This window comes from Manis pentadactyla, chromosome 11 (genome assembly GCF_030020395.1).
Source record: "Manis pentadactyla isolate mManPen7 chromosome 11, mManPen7.hap1, whole genome shotgun sequence".
Lineage (NCBI taxonomy): Eukaryota > Metazoa > Chordata > Mammalia > Pholidota > Manidae > Manis > Manis pentadactyla.
The window spans coordinates 104,217,418-104,236,859 of NC_080029.1; the positions used below are offsets into that span (position 1 = coordinate 104,217,418).

The window sequence follows — 19,442 nt, forward strand, 5'->3', positions numbered from 1 at the left end:
TCTGTTTTGGAGAACTGTCTGTTCAGTTCCTCTGCCCATGTTTTAATTGGGTTATTTGTTTTTTGTTTGTTGAGGCGTGTGAGCTCTTTATATATTCTGGACGTCAAGCCCTTATCGGATCTGTCATTTCAAATATATTCTCCCATACTGTAGGGTAACTTTTTGTTCTATTGATGGTGTCTTTTGCTGTACAAAAGCTTTTCAGCTTAATATAGTCCCACTTGTTCATTTTTGCTGTTGTTTTCCTTGCCCGGGGAGATATGTTCAAGAAGAGGTCACTCATGTTTATGTCCAAGAGGTTTTTGCCTATGTTTTCTTCCAAGAGTTTAATGGTTTCATGACTTACATTCAGGTCTTTGATCCATTTTGAGTTTACTTTTGTATATGGGGTTAGACAATGGTCCAGTTTCATTCTCCTACATGTAGCTGTCCAGTTTTGCCAGCACCATCTGTTGAAGAGACTGTCATTTCGCCATTGTATGTCCATGGCTCCTTTGTCAGATATTAATTGACCATCTATGTCTGGGTTAATGTCTGGATTCTCTAATCTGTTCCATTGGTCTGTGGCTCTGCTCTTGTGCCAGTACCAAATTGTCTTGATTACTATGGCTTTATAGTAGAGCTTGAAGTTGGGGAGTGAGATCCCCCCTACTTTATTCTTCTTTCTCAGGATTGCTTTGGCTATTCGGGGTCTTTGGTGTTTGCATATGAATTTTTGAATTATTTGTTCCAGTTCATTGAAGAACGTTGCTGGTAGTTTCATAGGGATTGCATCAAATCTGTATATTGCTTTGGGCAGGATGGCCATTTTGACGATATTAATTCTTCCTAGCCACGAGCATGGGATGAGTTTCCATCAGTTAGTGTCCCCTTTAATTTCTCTTAAGAGAGACTTGTAGTTTTCAGAGTATAAGTCTTTCACTTCTTTGCTTAGGTTTATTCCTAGGTATTTTTTTTTTTTGATGCAATTGTGAATGGAGTTGTTTTCCTGATTTCTCTTTCTGTTGGTTCATTGTTAGTGTATAGGAAAGCCACAGATTTCTGTGTATTGATTTTGTATCCTGCAACTTTGCTGTATTCCGATATCAGTTCTAGTAGTTTTGGGGTGGAGTCTTTAGGGTTTTTTATGTACAATATCATGTCATCTGCAAATAGTGACAGTTTAACTTCTTCTTTACCAATCTGGATTCCTTGTATTTTTTTTTTTTGTCTGATTTCCGTGGCTAGGACCTCCAGTACTATGTTGAATAACAGTGGGGAGAGTGGGCATCCCTGTCTAGTTCCCGATCTCAGAGGAAATGCTTTCAGCTTCTCGCTGTTCAATATAATGTTGGCTGTGGGTTTATCATAGATGGCCTTTATTATGTTGAGGTACTTGCCCTCTATTCCCATTTTGCTGAGAGTTTTTATCATGAATGGATGTTGAACTTTGTCAAACGCTTTTTCAGCATCTATGGAGATGATCATGTGGTTTTTGTCTTTCTTTCTGTTGATGTGGTGGATGGTGTTGATGGACTTTCGAATGTTGTACCATCCTTGCATCGCTGGGATGAATCCCACTTGGTCATGGTGTATGATCCTTTTAATGTATTTTTGAATTCAGTTTGCTAATATTTTGTTGAGTAATTTTGCATCTATGTTCATCAGGGATATTGGTCTGTAGTTTTCTTTTTTGGTGGGGTCTTTGTCTGGTTTTGGTATTAGCGTGATGTTAGCTTCATAGAATGAGTTTGGGAGTATACCCTCCTCCTCTATTTTTTGGAAAACTCTAAGGAGAATGGGTATTATGTCTTCCCTGTATGTCTGATAAAATTCCGAGGTAAATCCATCTGGCCCGGGGTTTTGTTCTTTGGTAGATTTTTTATTACCACTTCAATTTCGTTGCTGGTAATTGATCTGTTTAGATTTTCTGTTTCTTTCTGGGTCAATCGTGGAAGGTTGTATTTTTCTAGGAAGTTGTCCATTTCTCCTAGGTTTCCCAGCTTGTTAGCATATAGGTTTTCATAGTATTCTCTAATAATTCTTTGTATTTCTGTGGGGTCCGTCATGATTTTTCCTTTCTCGTTTCTGATACTGTTGATTTGTGTTGACTCTCTTTTCTTCTTAATAAGTCTGGCTAGAGGCTTATCTATTTTGTTTATTTTCTCGAAGAACCAGCTCTTGGTTTCATTGATTTTTGCTATTGTTTTATTCTTCTCAATTTTATTTATTTCTTCTCTGATCTTTATTATGTCCCTCCTTCTGCTGACCTTAGGCCTCATTTGTTCTTCTTTTTCCAATTTCGATAATTGTGACATTAGACCATTCATTTGGGATTGTAGTTCCTTTTTAAAATATGCTTGGATTGCTATATACTTTCCTCTTAAACTGGTTTTGCTGCGTCCCACAGAAATTGGGGCTTAGTGTTGTTGTTGTCATTTGTTTCCATATATTGCTGGATCTCCATTTTGATTTGGTCATTGATCCATTGATTATTTAGGAGTGTGTTGTTAAGCCTCCATGTGTTTGTGAGCCTCTTTGCTTTCTTTGTACAGTTTATTTCTAGTTTTATGCCTTTGTGGTCTGAAAAGTTGGTTGGTAGGATTTCAATCTTTTGGAATTTTCTGAGGCTCTTTTTGTGGCCTAGTATGTGGTCTATTCTGGAGAATGTTCCATGTGCACTTGAGAAGAATGTATATCCTGTTGCTTTTGGATGTAGAGTTCTATAGATGTCTATTAGGTCCATCTGCTCTACTGTGTTGTTCAGTGCTTCCGTGTCCTTACTTATTTTCTGCCTGGTGGATCTATCCTTCGCGGTGAGTGGTGTATTGAAGTGTCCTAGAATCAATGCATTGCAGTCTATTTCCCCCTTTAGTTCTGTTAGTATTTGTTTCACATATGCTGGTGCTCCTGTGTTGGGTGCATATATATTTAGAATGGTTATATCCTCTTGTTGGAGTGAGCCCTTTATCATTGTGTAGTGTCCTTCTTTATCTCTTGTTACTTTCTTTGTTTTGAAGTCTATTTTGTCTGATATTAGTACTGCAACCCCTGCTTTCTTCTCGCTGTTGTTTGCTTGAAATATGTTTTTCCATCCCTTGACTTTTAGTCTGTACATGTCTTTGGGTTTGAGGTGAGTTTCTTGTAAGCAGCATATAGATGGGTCTTGCTTTTTTATCCATTCTATTACTCTGTGTCTTTTGATTGGTGCATTCAGCCCATTAACATTTAGGGTGACTATTGAAAGATATGTACTTATTGCCATTGCAGGCTTTAAATTCGTGGTTACCAAAGGTTCAAGGTTAGCCTCTTTAGTATCTTACTGCCTAACTTAGCTCGCTTATTGAGCTGTTATATACACTGTCTGGAGATTCTTTTCTTCTCTCCCTTCTTATTCCTCCTCCTCCATTCTTCATATGTTGGGTGTTTTGTGCTGTGCTCTTTCTAGGAGTGCTCCCATCTAGAGCAGTCCCTGTAAGATGTCCTGTAGAGGTGGTTTGTGGGAAGCAAATTCCCTCAGCTGTTGTTTGTCTGGGAATTGTTTAATCCCACCATCATATTTGAATTATAGTCGTGCTGGATACAGTATCCTTGGTTCAAGGCCCTTCTGTTTCATTGTATTAAATATATCATGCCATTCTCTTCTGGCCTGTAGGGTTTCTGTCGAGAAGTCTGATGTTAGCCTGATGGGTTTTCCTTTATAGGTGACCTTTTTCTCTCTAGGTGCATTTAAAACTCTTTCTTTGTCCTTGATCTTTGCCATTTTAATTATTATGTGTCCTGGTGTTGTCCTCCTTGGATCCTTTCTGTTGGGGTTTCTGTGTATTTCCGTGGTCTGTTCAATTATTTCCTCCCCCAGTTTGGGGAAGTTTTCAGCAATTATTTCTTCAAATACTCTTTCTATCCCTTTTTCTGTCTCCTTCTTCTGGTACCCCTATAGTGCGGATATTGTTCCTTTTGGATTGATCACACAGTTCTCTTAATATTGTTTCATTCTTGGAGATCCTTTTATCTCTCTCTATGTCAGCTTCTATGTGTTCCTGTTCTCTGGTTTCAATTCCATCAATGGCCTCTTGCATCCTATCCATTCTGCTTATAAACCCTTCCAGAGTTTGTTTCATTTCTGTGATCTCCTTTCTGGCATCTGTGATCTCCCTCCAGACTTCATCCCATTTCTCTTGCGTATTTCTCTGCATCTCTGTCAGCATGTTTATGATTCTTATTTTGAATTCTTTGACAGGAAGACTGGTTAGGTCTGGCTCCTTCTCTGGTGTTGTCTCTGTGATCTTTGTCTGCCTGTAGTTTTGCATTTTCATGGTGATAGGAATAGTTTGCAGAGCTTGAACGAGTGACGGCTGGAAGAACTTCCCTTCTTGTTGGTCTGTGGCCCTCCTCTCCTGGGAGAACAGCGACCTTTAGTGGCTTATGCTGGGCAGCTGCGTGCAGACAGGGCTTCTGCTTCCTGCCCGGCTGCTATGGAGTTTATCTCCACTGTTGCTGTGGCCATGGCCTGGCTCGGGCAGCTGCTCCAAAGTGGTGGAGTCACGTTGGAGGGGGAGCAGCTGGGAGGCTATTTATCTCTGTAAGGGGCCTCCCTGCTCCCTGCAGCCCAGGGGTTAGGGTGCCCAGAGATCCCCAGATTCCCTACCTCTGGATTAAGTGTCCCACCCTGCCCCTTTAAGACTTCCAAAAACACCCGCCAAAAGAAAACAACGACCAAAAAAAAAAAATTTTATTAAAAAAAAAAAAGTGGCTACTCGTTTTTCTTCATTCTCCGGCGTCAGCCTCAGGCATATGCTCACCGGTCTTGCTGCCCTGTTTCCCTAGTATTGGGGTCCCTATCCCTTTAAGACTTCCAAAAAGCACTCGCCAAAGCAAAACACCAAAAAAAAAAAAAAAAAATGGTCGTTCGCTTTTCCGTTGTCCTCCGGCACCACGCCTCTGGTGCGTGCTCAGTGTTCTTGCTGCGCTGTTTCCCTAGTATCCAGGGCCCCCCCACGCACGCACTGTGTCTGCACTCTGGCCTGGATGGATGGGGCTGGGTGTTCGGCAGTCCTGGGCTCCGTCTCCCTCCCGCTCTGCCTATTCTTCTCCCGCCGGGAGCTGGGGGGGAGCGGCGCTCGGCTCCCACCAGGCCCAAGCTTGTATCTTACCCCCTTCGCGAGGCGCTGGGTTCTCTCAGGTGTGGATGTGGTCTGGATATTGTCCTGTGTCCTCTGGTCTTTATTCTAGGAAGTGTTGTCTTTGTTATATTTTCATAGATATATGTGGTTTTTGGAGGAGATTTCCACTGCTCTACTCACACCACCATCTTGGCTCCCTCTAGGGATACCTATTTTTACTCTAATTTGGAATATGTCTGTTTAATCAAGGTATTTTTATAAGGCAATCTCACTTATGAATTACATATAAAAATCATACAGTATTAGCAAATGGAATTGAGGAAAATACTAAAATTATAGTACATGTTAATCAAATAGGTATTTCTTATTTATGATATTAGGAAATCAAAAGAGAAAAACATTATCTTAGTACATGCCAAAATATCAGTTGATGCCAGGAATAAAAGAGAAATTGTAGCTTGATAAAAGGACTCATGGAATGTCATTCTTCATGGTGAAGCATGAGAAATATTTCTAGTAAAGTCATTAAGGGCAATATGCCTACTATTTTCTTAATTTCCTAGAGGTTATAAACTACACAGTGGAATTTTTATTGTAATGTCTCTTTATCTAGCATTTGGTAGCATAAATGACAGAGCTCCATCAGAGATGGGACAGTGTAGCACTAAGTCCAACTGAGCCTCATTATACATACCAAAATTGCCCACAGCAGTTGTTCTGTGCTGCCCAGCTGGCCTAGTACATAAATGGTGCACCAACCCCTGTTCAGGGGCTATTTTTATTTACTCTGTGTGATGTCTTCCTATATGGCCCTTTCCAGAATAGCATTTAACTACCAGTATAGATCTCTGGCAGTTTGAAAGCTTGGCTTACAGTTTGGCAGTCTTGTTTTTTATTCTTTCTTTTTCTTTGCTTCTTCTTTTCTTTTTTTTTTATTAAGATATCATACAAGATATACAGTCTTATAAAGGTTTCATATGAGCAACATTGTGGTTACTACACTCATCCATATTATCAAGTCCCACACACACATCCCATTGCAGTCACTGTCCATCAGTGTAGTAAGATGTCACAGAGTCACTACTTGTCTTCTCTGTGCTACACTCCCTTCCCCGTGAGTCCCCTACATTATATGTACTAATCATAATGCCCCTCAATCCCTTTCTCCCTCCCTCCCCACCCACCCTCCCCAACCCCTTCCCTTTGGTAACTGCTAGTCCCTTCTTGGAGTCTGTGAGTCTGCTGCTGTCTTGTTCCTTCAGTTCTGCTTTGTTATACTCCATAAATGAGTGAAATCATTTGGTACTTGTCTTCTCCTCCTGGCTTATTTCACTGAGCATAATACCCTCTAACTCCATCCATGCTGTTGCAAATGGTAGGATTTGTTTTCTTCTTATGGCTGAATAATATTCCATTGTGTATATGTACCACATCTTTATCCATTCATCTACTGATGGACACTTAGGTTGCTTCCATATCTTGGCTACTGTGAATAGTACTGTGATAAACATAGGGTGCATATGTCTTTTTGAGTCAGGACTCTTGTTTTCTTCAGGTAAATTCCTAGGAGTGGAATTACTGGGTCAAATGGTATTTCTATTTTTAGTTTTTTGAGGAACCTCCCACTTTGGCAGTTTTATGGACCACTGTGTTCTCAATTATTCAGAGGAACTATTCAGAAAGTCACTTGCCTTTTGGTAGTTCTATTTTTTTTTGAAGTATCATTGATATACAATCTTATAAAGGTTTCACATGAACAACACTGTGGTTTCAACATTCACCCATATTACCAAGTTCTCACCCCCCATTGCAGCCACTATCACGGTAATAAGATGTTATAAAGTTATTACTTGTCTTCTCCATGCTGTACTGCCTTCCTCATGACCTACCTATATTGTGATTGCTAATTATAATGTCCCTTAATCCCCTTCTCCCTACCTCCCCACCCACCCTCCCCAAGGCCTTCCCTTGGGTAACCGCTAGTCCCTTCTTGGAGTCTACACAGTGGAATTTTAAAGAAAAGAAATAAAAATATAGATTGTAAGGTGATAGAATTGTCATTATTTGCAAAAAAATATATTGTAGATGACTTAAAAGAGCCAAAATAACAAACTGAAACTATTAGAACCAAAGAGAAAATTCATGAAGGCAGTCACATACAAGATCAACTTATCCAAACTCATAAAACCAAACTAACTTTCCTACAAACTGGCAATAAGTAATTAGAAAAATACAACAGAAAAAATTCATTTCATTAGCAATTGCCAGAAAAACTTAAAATATTAAGAATAAGCTAAACAAAATATGAGTAAGTCCTATATGTATGTTAAATAATTCTGCTGAGGGATATAAAGTTAAGTACAAATAAACAGAGGCTATGTTCCTGGAGGAAAGTCTTAACATTGTAAATATGATGATATTCTGCAAATTAATTCATAAGGTCAAGGTAAATCTTATCAAAATACCAAGAGAACTTCTTAGGGAGCTTGATAAGTAAATGTGAAATTCATCTGCAAAAGAAAATTTGCAGGTTTTATATAGGCATGAAGAGGTTGACGATTCTCATCCACAAATATAAAGTATAAAACAGAACAAATCTATCAAAAACAACTAGTTCAGGGCACTGGAAGTTAACCAGAGATAACCTGTAAATTAAGAAGTGTTTGTTCTGGAAAAACTGCTAAAGTTACAGGTAAGAACAGTGAAAAGTTGTACCTTTCTGCCTAAAGTTGATCCCAACCACCCACTTCCAGCTGGAATAACAAGACTGGCAGTATTACCAATATGAAGGTAGAAAAAGAACCCAGCAGCTTTGTTGGTAAAAGGGTAGACTCATTTCAGGGTGGGGCAATGAAAGCCTGGGTAGTGGATAAAGGTGGTAGACCTGTTTGAGAATGAACAGGGAAAATTTGTAGTTGAAGTCTGAAGGTATAAGATCCTTGTTAAGGTGAGTGCTGGATTAGTAAGAATATTAACAGAAAGATCACAATAATGAGAGTGTCATAGAAGGTCTGTTATAAGCTAACCATACAACCCTATATGACAAGCCCAGACAGCTAACATTATATTCTACTGTGAAAAACTAAAAGCTTTTCTTCTAAGAGCAGGAATAAGGCAAGGATGCCCACTCTTGCCAGTTTTATACAACATAGTATGAGAAATTTAAATATTTAATTATTTAGTTGTTGTATTCTGTGCAAATGAAAATCTGGTATTAGAATGATGACTGAGAAATATCCCACTGTGCATATGTGTAATATATATATACCACTTCTTTATCAATTCGTCTAGCAACAGACATATAGGTTGTTTCCATGTTTTAGCTATTGTAAATAATGCTAAAGTAAATATAAGGTTGTGCATATCTTTTTGTATTAGTTATTTTTGTTTTCTTTGGGTAAATTCCAGAATTGCTATATCATATTATAGTTCTATATTTAGTTTTTTGAGAAACCTTCATAATGTTTTCCATAGTGGCTGCACCAATTTGCAATCCCAGCACGAGAGTTTAAGGGTTCTCTTTTGTTCATGTCCTTACAGACACTTCTTTTTTCTTGTCTTGTTGATATTACCCATTCTGATGGTGTGAAGCGATATCACATTGTGGTGTTGATTTAGTGAAGTTGAGCATCTTTTCATTTGTCTGTTGGCCATTTATTTGTAGTCTTTGGGAAAGTCTCTATTCAGATCCTCTGCCCATTTTTTAATCAGATTATTTGGGTTTTTTTGGTATTGAGTTGTATGAGTTCTTTATTTATTTTGGATATTAGCTCCTTATTAGATAAATCATTTGCAATTCTCCCATACAGTAGATTACCTTTACATTTTGTTGATGGTTTTCTCTGCTGTGAAGAAGCTCTTTAGTTTCATGTAGTCCCACTTGTTTATGTTTGCTTTTATTTCCCTTCCCTGGGGAGACATATCCAGAGAAAACTTACTGATGCTCATGTTTAAGAGTTTACTGCCTATGTTTTCTTCTAGGAGTTTTATGGCTTAAGATCGTGTATTTATCCTTGAGTTTATTTTTCTGTAGAGTCTAAGACAATGATCTAGTTTCATTCTTTTGCATGTAGCTGTCCAGTTTTTCCAACACCATTTATTGAAGAGATAGTCTTTTCCCCATTGCATAGTCTTTCCTCCTTTGTCATATATTAATTGACCATACAGGAATAAGTTTATTTCTGGGCTCTCTATTCTGTTCCATTGGTCTATTTGTTCTAGTGTCAGTATCATACTGTTTTGGTAGGTCTGTAGTACATAGTTGGAATACTATGTACTACAGACAGTAGATAGATACTATATACTACAGAAAAAGAAAGCTTTGCTTTTCTTTTTCAAGGTTGCTTGGGCTTTCATGGTTTCTTTCTAGTTCAGTCTTGGGAGGTTGTGTATTTCTAGGAACTCATCCTTTTCTTCTAGGTTGTCCAATTGTAGGCATATAATTTTTTATAGTAATCTCTTATAATTGTATTTCTGTGGTATCAGTTGTAAATTTTCCTCTTTTTGAGGCCTCTTTTTTTCTTGTTGAGTCTAGCTAAAGGTTTATAAATTTGTTTATCTTTTCAAAAAACCAACTTATAGTTTCATTGACCTTTCATATCTTTTTTTAGTCTCTATTTCATTGATTTCCACTCTGGTCTTTATTATTTCCTTTCTTATACTAACCGGGCTCTGTTTGCTCTTTTTCTAATTCCTTTAGGTGGAGGTTTAGATTGAGATTTTTGTTGTTTCTTAAGTTAGGCCTATACACTTTAAACTTCCCTCTTAGAACAACTTGTGCTGCAAAATCCCAAAGACTCTGCATTGCTGTATTTCTATTTTCATTACTATCCAAATTCATTTTAATTTCCTCTGTAATTCTTTTGTTGACCCATCAGTTGTTTAGTAGCATGTTGTTTAGCCTTCACATGTTTGTGTTTTTCCAGTTTTTTTCCTGTAATTTATTACCGGTTTCATATCGCTGTGGTCAGAAAAGATGCTTGGTATGATTCCAATCTTCTTAAATTAAGACTTTTTCGTGGCCTAACATGTGATCTATCCTGAAGAAAGTTTTGTGTGCATTTAAAAAGAATGAGCATTCTGTTGTTTAAAACAGATTTGGACTAATGAAAATGAGTTAATATACTTTTATACCCTACTCTTCATGTTATCCTTGCTGCTCAGTATTATCTTATTCATCTCTGATAACATTTTTGCAAACAATTTCTATTTCTTTATTGAAGTATAATGATGTAAATCTTATATTGGTTTCAAATATACAACACAGTGGTTAAACAGTTACTTGTATTATTAAATCCCCACTCCCTTTAGTGCAATTACTATCTGTCAACATAGAAAGATGTTACAGAATCACTGCCTATATTCTGCATGGTGTACTACCATCCCTGTGACCAACTTACATCAACTTCTATTTTTGAGAGGCCTAATCACACTCTGCTACTTCCATCTCAAAAGACCTTTCTGTCAAGAAGATAGGAACAATCCAACAGCTTATATTCTTCCAACTTCTCTCTAAACAAAAGTATTTGTTCTCCATACTTTGCTCTTTCCAAGAATAACACTCTAATCAGTATTACGAATATGTGACTCTACACCATCTTCCTCTTTCCTGTAGTCCTATTTTTAGCTGCTGAGAACTCAACTGGTACTCAAACTTGCCTCCACAAAGGGTGGGCCATCTGCTACCATACACAGAGTGTTTAAAAAAAATCATCCTAAAATTATCTCATTATAGACTTTCAGTGACTTTCCAAGAAGCTCATTAAGGTTCTGGGCCTGGGGCAAGAGGAGAAAGAAGACTAACTGCCCTGTGCTCAAGTAGTAAGAGCTCTGGGAAACTTCCACAGACACTATCTCTGGAGCCCTGAGAGACAAAGAGGACCTATGAAATGAAAAAATATTTCAAACACACCTCTGGAAAAGATGAAAAAGCTTGAAGTAAACAAAAAGTGGACATATATATGTGCAATATAATGACTCATAAGAAGTATACACTTGGGAGAGAGAGAATCAAGATGGCGGCATGAGTAGAGCAACGGAAATCTCCTCCCAAAACCATATATATTTTTGAAATAACAACAAATAACAACTCTTCCTAAAAGAGAGACCAGAAGACACAGGACAACAGCCAGGCTACATCCACACCCACGAGAACCCAGTGCCTCGCGAAGGAGGTAAGATACAAGCCCCGGCCCGGCGGGACCCGAGCGCCCCTCCCCCCAGCTCCCGGCGGGAGAAGAATAGGCAGAGCGGGAGGGAGACGGAGCCCAGGACTGCCGAACACCCAGCCCCAGCCATCCGGGCCAGAGCACAGACACACAGTGCGTGCGTGGGGTGCTGGAAACTAGGGAAACAGGACAGTTAAGACCTGTGAGCGGGTCCCCTCAGCTGGTACACCCAGGACAAAGAAAAGTGAGTGCTTTTTGAAAGTCTTAAAGGGACAGGGACCCCACAGCTGGACAGAAGTGCCCCGGGACACTTAGCCCAGCAGCTGGGAATCCCAGGAAACTCTGGGCGCCCGAACCCCCACAGCGCAGCTCGGAGGGCTCTCACTGCGATAAACAGCCTCCCACCTGTTCCCCCTCTGACGCGGCTCCGCCATATTGGAGAAGCAGCCTGAGGCAGGCCACGCCCACAGCAACTGCAGAGCTAAATAAACTCCATAGCGGCCGGGCAAGATCAGAAGCCCCATCTGCACACAGCTGCCCAGCACAAGCCGCTAGAGGCCGCTGTTCTCCCAGGAGAGGAAGGCCACAAACTGGCAAGAAGGGACTTTCTCTTACCCAACACATGCGCCAGCTCCCCACAAATATCACCATGTCACCATGAAAAGGCAGAATAAATTGATACAGACCAAGATCACAGAGGCAAACCCTGAGAAGGAGGTAGACCTAACCAGTCTTCCTGAAAAAGAATTAAAAATAAAGCTCATAACCATGCTGATGGAGCTGCAGAGAAATATGCAAGAGCTAAGGGATGATGTCTGGAAGGACATTACAGAAATGAAACAATCTCTGGAAGGATTTATAAACAGAATGGATAAGATGCAAGAGGCCATTGATGGAATAGAAACCAGACAACAGGAACGCACAGAAGCTGATGCTGAGAGAGATAAAAGGACCTCCAGGAATGAAACAATATTAAGAGAACTGTGTGACCAATCCAAAAGGAACAATATCTGCACTATAGGGGTACCAGAAGAAGGAGACAGAAAAAGGGATAGAAAGAGTATTTGAAGAAATAATTGCTGAAAACTTCCCCAAACTGGGGGAGGAAATAATTGATCAGACCATGGAAGTGTACAGAACTCCTAACAGAAAGGACCCAAGGAAGACAACACCAAGACACATAATAATTAAAATGGCAAAGATCAAGGACAAGGACAGAGTTTTAAAGGCAGCTAGAGAGAGGAAAAAGGTCACCTACAAAGGAGAACCCATCAGGCTATCATCAGACTTCTCAAAAGAAACCTTACAGGCCAGAAGAGAATGACATGATATATTTAATGCAATGAAACAGAAGGGCCTAGAAGCAAGAATACTGTATCCAGCACAATTATCATTTAAATATGAAGGAGGGATTAAACAATTCCCAGACAAGCAAAAGTTGAGGGAATTTGCCTCCCACAAACCACCTCTACAGGGTATTTTAGAGGGACTGCTCTAGACGGGAGCACTCCTAAGACTAAATAGATGTCACCAGAGAAAATAAAATCACAGCAAAGAAAGCAGACCAACCAAATACTAACTAAAGGCAAAAAATAAAATCAACTACCCACAAAAGCAGTTAAAGGAAGCACAAAAGACCACAGAATAAAACAACCAACATATAAAGAACAGAGGAGGAGGAATAAGAAGGGAGAAAAATAAAGAATGACCAGACAGGGTTTTAAATAGCTCAATAAGTGAGTTAAGTTAGACAGTAAGATACTAAAGAAGCTAACCATGAACCTTTGGCAACCACGAATCTAAAGCCTGCAATGGCAATAAGTACATATCTTTCAATAATCACCCTAAATGTAAATGGACTAAATGCACCAATCAAAAGACACAGAATAATAGAACGGATAAAAAAGCAAGATCCATCTCTGTGCTGCTTACAAGAGACTCACCTCAAACCCAAAGACTATAGGAACAAAGAAAGACTGAAGGAACAAAACAGCAGCAGAATCATAGAACCTAAGAATGGACTAACAGTTACCAAAGGGAAAGTAACTGGGGAGAAAGGGAGGGAAGGGAGGGATAAGGGTGGGGAAAAAGAAAGGGGACATTACAATTAGCGTGTATAATGGGGGAGGGCATGGGGAGGGCTGTGCAACACAGAGAAGACAAGTAGTGATTCTACAGCATCTTACTATGCTGATGGACAGTACTGCAATGGGGTTTGTGGGGGGGATTTGGTGAAGGGGGGACCCTAGTAAACATAATATTCTTCATGTAATTGTAGATTAATGACAATAAAATGAATTAATTAATTAAAAAAAAGAAATATACACTTGGTCATTCATATGACAAAATATATATTCCCCAGTTATATTTAATCTTCAGCCACAGTTCCTGAAAACACTACAAAGTCTTAAGAGTGAAATAGGTGTCTTGTCATGTTAATGAGAGACTTCTGAAACCCCCATCCAGGGGTAGTGGCTGGAAGTTGAATCAGCCAATGGTCAACAGTTTAATCAATCATGACTATGCAGTGAAGCTTTCACAAAAAGCCCTGAGAAAAGCTTCTCACTCTCTGCTCTCTTAGATCCTGCTTCTCTGTCAGAGAGAGCTTCTACGATTGGGGAATCAGAACGCTCGGGGAATCAGAACGCTCCCATGTATCATGGAGCCAGGCCCCAAGCTCCAAGAGAACAGAAACTCCTTTATTTAAGAGCTTGCCCTGTGTATTTCTTCATCTAGCTGTTAACTTGTATCCTTTACAGTATCCTTTATTAAACTAGTAAACATAAGTGTTTTCCTGAGTTCTGTGAGCCACTCTAGCAAATTAACTGAACCTAAGATGGAGGTCATTAGAACCTCCAATCTGTAGCCAGTTAAGTCAGAAACACAAGTAACAACCTAAAGCTTGTAACCAGTGACTGGAGTAGGGGATAAAAGGTGGTCTTCTTAAGACACAGCCCTTAACCTGGGGAATCCAGTGCTGTCTCCAAGCAAACAGCATCAAAACTGAATTGAGTTCTTAAACACCCCACTGGTGTTCGAGAATTGCTTGATGTTGTGTGGGGGGCAGGGGGAAGGAAGACCCCCCCCCCAGCACACATACATTGAAATTGAATCCAAGAACCTGAAAGAAGTAAAGCTCACCCAATCCAAGTATGACTGTTGAAAGTTTATTTCTATATAGATGAGAAACTGGGATATGCATACACAAAAAAGGGAGTAGGTCAGTACAACTTGACAAAATGAATGTATAAGAAGGGCATTATCAAACATCCTGCCTTCCTGATGATACCTTGCTAATGGCTACTGTTAATTTCTCATACACTTGGACATTTGGTAGACTTACATACAAAATCAGTATATTCTCATTAGAGCAAGAAGAAATTAAAAGTGTGAAAAATAAAGAGGGTAAGTACTGCCCCTTTTTAAAAAAATTAATGTTTTCTTATAAAAAATGTTTATTACTGGAAAAACAAAAAACAAAAGAAAAATATTACTAATGATCTTACCACCTACCCATTTTCATTTTTTTAATTCTAAAAATTAGATTTTACATAGAGACTTTAATGAATTTTCAGATAATATGGATATGCTACATGGAAGCAATCTAAGTGTCCATCAGCAGATGAATGGATAAAGAAGATGTGGTACATATACACAATGGAATATTATTCAGCCATAAAAAGAAAATAAATCCTACCATTTTGCAACAACATGGATAGAGCTAGAGGGTATTATGCTCAGTGAAATAAGCCAGGTGGAGAAAGACAAGTACCAAATGACTTCACTCATTTGTGGGGTATAAGAACAAAGCAAAACTGAAAGAACAAAACAGCAGCAGATTCTCAGACTCCAAGAAGGGATGAGCAGTTACCAAAGGGGAGAGGTGAGGAGTGGGTGGGGAGGGAGGGAGAAGGAGATTGAGGGGCATTATAATTAGCACACTACCTAGAATATATAATATAGGTAGGTCACAGGGAAGGCAGTATAGAACAGAGAAGACAAGTAGTGACTCTATAGCATCTTACTATGCTGGATAGTGGTTGCAATGGGGTGTGGGGGGAATTGATAATATGGGTGAATGTTGAAACCACAATGTTGCTCAGAAGAAACCTTCATAAGATTGTGTATCAGTGATACCTTAATAAAAAAATATGGATATGATATAATAATAAATGGAAAAGCCAATCTTTATAAATTCAAATGGAATTTCAAGGGGCCCAGAAGAGTGAAAATATCCTGCAAGAGAACAAAGTTTATGGCTCACACTTTCCTGATTTTAAAACTTTAAACAAAAAAAAAAAAAAAAAAAAAAAAACTTTAAACAATGCTACAGTAATCAAGAAAGTGTGGTAATGACATAGGTATAGACATATAGACTGATGGAATAAAACTGAAAGTACAGAAATAAAACCATACATCTAGGAGCTGATTGATTTTTGACAATGTTGCCAAGACCTTGCAATGGGAAAAGAATAGTCTTTTTAACAAATGCTGCTGGGACATCCAAATATCCATCCACATGCCAAAGAATGAGGCAGTACCTAGCTCATATCTTATCTGCAAATTAACTCAATATGAATCAACAATCTAAATATAAGAAGTAAAACCATTAAACTCTCAGAAGAAAACATAGGATAATTCTTCATGACCTTGGATTTGATAATGAATTTTTAGATATGACTGACATCAAAACAAGAGCAAAAAAAAAAGTAGACAAATTGGATTTCGGTAAAACTTAAAACTTTTGAGTTTCAAAAGATACTCTCAAAATTTTTTAAATCTGAAAAACAGAAAATATTTGCAGATAATTTATCTGATAAGGATCTAGTATCTAGAATATATAAAGAAATTTTAAACCTCAACAACAGAAAAACAAATAATCCAATTTAAAAATGGGCAAAGGACTTAAATATTTCTTAAAATAAGGTATACAATGGCCTAGAAAGACATTCAACATCACTGGTGTTAGGAAAATGCAAATCAAAACCACAATGACATAATATTTCCCACCCATTAGGTCATCCATAATTAACAAAACAGACAACAAGTTGGCAAGGCTGTAGAGAAACTGGAATCATTATATATTGCTGGAGGAAATGCAAAATGGTGCAGCTACTATAAGAACATTGCTTGGTGGTTGCTCAAAAGGTTAAACATACAATTACAAATGACCCAGTAATTCTATTCCATGGTATACATACAAATGAAATGAAAACAGGTGCTCAAATACTTGTAAGTGAATGTTCATAGTAGCACTATTCACAATAGCTAAAATGTAAAAAGAACCTAAATCTCTACCGATTGATGAATAGATAAGCAAATTGTGGTAAATGGAATATTTTTGAGCCATAAGAGGGAACATTACACGTTATAACATGGATAGGAATCTCATACATGTTACAACATGGATAAACCTTAAAAACATTATGCTTAGTGAAAGAAAGCAGACACCAAAAGCCCTAATGTGAAATGTCCATAATAGGTAAGCCCATAAAAACAGAAAGTAGATTAGTGATTTCCATGAACAAGAGGGGAGGAATGAGTGGAGAGTGACTATCAATGGGTAAAAGGTTCCTTTCTGAGATGATGAAAATGTCCTGAAAATATATAGTCATGATGGTTACATAACTTGTTAATAAACTAAAAAACCACATAACTGTTCACTTTGAAAGACTGAGCTTTATGGTCTAAGAATTATATCTCAATAAAGTTACTATTTTTAAAAAGGAATAAATACAGGCCAGATAATGGGAAAACAGAGGAAAATATCAAACAAAACTAAAAGTTCTACTTACCAATATCTCAAAGAACTTTAGAAAGAGAGGAGAGAGAGGAACAGATGGGGTTCAAAGATCCATTTCTAATTAAGATGGCATTGAGGAGCAAATCATAACTGTAATGAGTTAATATCTCATACCCAGTAAGATGGCTATTATCAGAAAAAGAGAAAATAACAAGGGTTAGTGAAATTGGAACCCTTTTGCGCTGTTAGTGAGAATGTATAAAGGTGCAGCTGCTATGGAGAACAATTCTCAAAAAATTAAAAATAGAATTATCATTACCATATGATCCAACAATTTCACTTCTGGATACATAAATTATATACATAAAGCAAGGTCTAGAAAATATATTTGTACACTCATGTTTATAGCAGCACTATTCACAATAGTGAAAAAGAGGAAGTAACTCAAATGCTCATCAACAGATGAATGGAAAAACAAATTTTGTTTATATATTCAATGGTGTGTATATGTGTGTGTATGTGTGTGTGTGTGTGTGTGTGTGTCTATACACACACACACACGATGATTATTATTCAGTTTTTAAAAAGTATAATATGCATAAACCTTGAGGACATCATGTTAAGTGAAAACAAGTCACAAAAGGATAAATACTGTACAATTCCACTTATATGAGGTACCCACAGTAGTCAAATTCAGAGAAAGTAGAATGTTGGTTGCCAGGGGCTCGAATGGGGAGTTACTGCTTAATGCACAGAATTTCAGTTGGGGAAGATGAAAAGTTCTGGAGATGGATGGCAGTAATGGTAGCATAACAATGATGTACTTACCATCACTTAAAATTAGTTAGGGTGGTAAGTTTCGTGTTCTGTGTATCCCACCATAATATTTTTTAATGGCACTGAGAAGTAAAACGCAAAGGAAAAGTTCTTTACGAGGCTTTTTCAAAAGCAGTAAAAAAGTACATAGACAAAAGAAATAATGTGAGATGTGTTCCATCTATACCTAATTGGTTGAAAAATGGAAATGATTTTTGTGTCAGATGGCCTGAGTATCAGGATCTATAAGATTCTGGAACTCAAATTTTGAATTCATATAGAATAGCATAAGGAAGAATAATCAATAAAGTAAATAAAAATTGTGTTTTTAAAAAGAAAAAAATACTGAAGATCATTAACTTTTGTTAAACAATAAATTTTATAGGAATACTATTGCAAAGACAAGAAAAATACCAGAAAGCAGGATATAGAAAAGATAGGGTAACCTGAAAATACAGAGGAAGAATACAACAGCCAAAAATCACTTAAACAAATTATAAATATAACAACCCCTCTAACAATCAGGTACTATTCTAGAAATTTCTGTGTATATTATTTAATTAGAGCTTTGTTAACTCTGCTTCAATTTTTTTTTTCTGGAACAAGGCTATGCATAAACAAACACATATATCTCATAAGTCTATAAATTTTGTATTTTATTTCTATTTTTATAGATGAGATAAACTTAGGGTCAGAGAGGTTTAAATACTTGCTCTGGATCACAAGTGACAAAATTCATTTATTCCAAGTCTGTGCCCTTTCATATCTCAATGAATTTTCTATATGTAAAGGATATGTTTATTATCTTTACATGAAAAAAAATATTTCTTTGAAGATATATGAAAATAAATGCCACAACAATTTTATAAGGAAAACATATAATAAAACAACCAACATCCTAACTTAATTGCTAGGTAACTAAAAAACAAAGTGAAAACATGAACAAGGTGGTAAAAGTGTACTATTTGCTCCATGGTAGAGCATATGTTAAGCCACAAAACAAGTTTTAAAAAATTCAAGAATATTGATCACATTAAGCACCTTTTCTTACCACAGTGGCATTAAACTAGTAATCAATAATGAGGAAAACTTGGAAAATTCAAAAACATGCAAAGATTAAACAATACAGTCCTGAACAACAATGGATCAGAGAAGAAATCAAAAGGGAAATTTTAAAAAATTCTGTAAACAAGTAAAAATGGAAACACAACATATTAAAATTTATGGGATACAGCAACAGCAACTCTAAGAAGGACGTTTATAGTGACAAATGCCTACATTAAGAAAAAAGAAAGTTCTCTAACAACCTAACTTTACACCTCAAAAAACTAGAAAAAGTAGAATAAAATAAGCCCATGGTTAACAGAGCAGAAATAAATGAAATAAAGACTAGAATGACAATAGAAAAAACAACAAACTAAGAGCTATTTTTTTTTAAAGATAAGTAAAATTGATAACTTTTTAGCTAGGCTAAGAAAACAAGAGAGAAGACTCAAATAATAAAATCAGAAATGAAAGAAGAAACATTACAACTGATAATACAGAAATACTAAAAATCATAAGGAACTACTATGAACAATTATGCTAACAAATTGGATAACATAAGAGAAATGG

The 19,442-nt window shown here is 37.4% G+C and overlaps 1 protein-coding gene across 8 annotated transcripts in view; it reads right to left on the bottom strand.

Annotated features, from left to right (window-relative positions):
* The window catches only part of DNAAF4 (dynein axonemal assembly factor 4), a 95,441-nt gene that overhangs the window by 63,876 nt on the left and 12,123 nt on the right, over positions 1–19,442 (bottom strand). The window lies entirely within an intron of this gene.